The sequence below is a fragment of the Buceros rhinoceros genome, unplaced genomic scaffold, assembly GCF_000710305.1.
Source record: "Buceros rhinoceros silvestris isolate BGI_N320 unplaced genomic scaffold, ASM71030v1 scaffold6675, whole genome shotgun sequence".
Taxonomy (NCBI): Eukaryota; Metazoa; Chordata; class Aves; order Bucerotiformes; family Bucerotidae; genus Buceros; species Buceros rhinoceros.
Window position 1 is genome coordinate 13,313 of NW_010413348.1, and position 2,497 is coordinate 15,809.

Sequence of the window (2,497 nt, forward strand, 5' to 3'; positions counted from 1 at the left end):
CTTACGTGATCTGAAACCATTATTATTATTATTATTTCCACAGCCCTACTTTACTTTCTTTTTCCTTCTACCCTCTCCCCTGTTTGTTTTGCATTCATCTTCAGGGATTTGAGAGCTTGTGACCGTATCTAAAATTTACATGTTAGTGTTTCTACTGCAATCTCTACTTCATGGAGAACACCAGCCCTTAAGTGAAGCTGGAGGTTTACAATTGTCACTGATTAGCTGTTGCGTTAGAAATCTCAGTTTAAACTTAAATCCACAAAGTAAAACTCCAGCTTATGTACAGTGAGCTGAATATCATCTGCTGCTCCATCCTGAGACTTTAAGTCCTTTTATCTGTCCCTGGAGGCTGACCAAGAGCACATTAAAGGCTTCTTGGCATTTCTGGAAAAGAATGCGGGAGAATTCCAGTTTACTGACTAAAATGTCCATTCTCTCAAGAATGCCTGTGAACTATTCCCAAGGAGAACAGCTTTTTCTCTGTGAATGCGGATTGTGTGCTTCTGGTATCTATTTGTGTTGTAAAAACATTCTGGTACTAAAAGTGTGGGGTTTCAAACCGAAATTCTGTTCATCTCCCTTTATGTTGCCATGTAGGCTGCTTATTGCAGTGACTGCAATTACTATGTTTTCACAGAATATGAAGGTCTTTGTATTAAGTATGGCCTATTAAGATTTTGGCAGTGTTCCCAAACCAGTAACACAGAGACAGAATTGTCCTTTGTGAGCACTAAAAGCCTAATTTGAGACTGAAAGAAACAAAACTGATGTTTTTGGCCTGCTGACCTTGACAGATGCCTGTGGGTTGAGACATGGGCCACTCTGTTCTCTTGTCGCTAAATCTAAAACCAAAAAAGGAGGAAAATAATTGATGAATCTAGTATGCAGCACTAATATAAGTTGAAGTTTTTGAACCAGTCAACCTTTTAACATGCAAGGACTGTCTCTTCTCGTTTTGAGTGATAGTCAGGGAGCTTGTGGCAGTGCAGCAAACTGTATGTTTCTTGAAAAAATGAGCATTAGTGAACTAAACTTGAAGTTGCATTGAAAACATTAAAACAATGTTAAGGTTTTAAAGTGAAACACTCAAAAAGCAAAAAAATGCGGGGTATCTGTGCAAAGTATGTATGTTTTATGAGAGTCTTTAATTATATGAACATGCTTTTTTTTTTTCCCTTGGATCCCTTCCCCATACATTGCCAAAGATGGAAAATGCTTGTTCAGATATTCAGAATACCACTTTATCTTTGTTATTCAGCCCCAGAATGCTTTTACTGTATGCCACTCAAACCCTCTTTTGGATGCAGATTTATTAATTTGTGAATGGGCTTTTTTTACAGCGTTAATAAACATGGCATCTGAGTGATTCAAAACCACTTAATTCCATCTCTGTAATATCTCTTTGGGTGAAGAGGTATTCTTATTGCCATTTTGCAGATAAAGAATGAAGATGTGAATTGCTCTAAAAAGCTTTACGGTCATTTCTGATGTCAGTTTTGTAGTGCCTAGTTATTTACCTGAAAAAAGCAGTTTTGGTTATTTTTTCCATTTTTCTTTTTAGCTCAACTGAATCTCTTGAGAGCCTATAAATAGCACTTCAGAGACTCCTTTTGTTGGTTGTGTGGAAAATGGTGGACATTCAGTCTGTGGCAGTTTGTAGAGATAATAGTTTAAGTGGCTTACAGAGTTTCCCAGAGACCGTAAGAAATGTAGGAATAGAATCAAACTCTCCAGCGTGGCATTCAGCTACTTGGATAGCAAGTAGTTATTTGGATTTTAGATTCTGTTTTTTCTTAATATTCTGGGACAAATCAACCAGGGCCATATATTAAATAACTTTAACCCAGCAACCCAAACTCCTTCATGAAGTGCAAGCTATCTGTTGGATTTTCAAGGAAAAATTAGAATATGCTCTTGCAAGAAGAAACAGTATCAGAATGCACGGGGTTTGAACTTCTGTCAAGACAGGTGCAAGTGAGGTTGAAGCTCTGATCATCTGAAGTCAAGGGAAGGATTTTATGATTTTAATTAAAATTAAATATTAATAGTCTAATGAACTTGCCAGTGAGTGATGATTCATCACTTGCATTCTGTGCCTGATGTTGGATTGGAAGCTTAGAGGAACCATTGCAGGGATATGCTGCAGGAGAACAGATAGATGGTTGATCACCTTAGCTTCCTGTGTCTTGTCATAGTTGAACTGAGATTTTGGGGTTTCTTTGGGAAGTTTTTAACTTGGGAAATACCTGTGAATTTTAAAGGTAAAAGGTGACTGATGGTGTTGGAAGAGGAACTTGAAAATTGGTGTTGAAATGGAGGTGGGGAGTTTCAGACTTTGGGACCACTAGAGTTTTAAAATATTACAGAATTAATGATTTTTGTCTTTAAGTAAAGGAATGTCTTCTCAGTTAATGTTGTGCTAAGTTGGACAGCCTTAATTCGTGTTCCTTCTTAGATTTGTACTGCATTTTTTGGGGACAGAGGGTTATCTTCA

At 37.4% G+C, this 2,497-nt stretch overlaps 1 protein-coding gene across 1 annotated transcript in view; it reads left to right on the top strand.

Moving 5' to 3' along the window:
- The window catches only part of DISC1 (disrupted in schizophrenia 1), a gene marked incomplete at its 5' end in the record, with an annotated part of 7,803 nt that overhangs the window by 4,923 nt on the left and 383 nt on the right, over window positions 1-2,497 (top strand). The window lies entirely within an intron of this gene.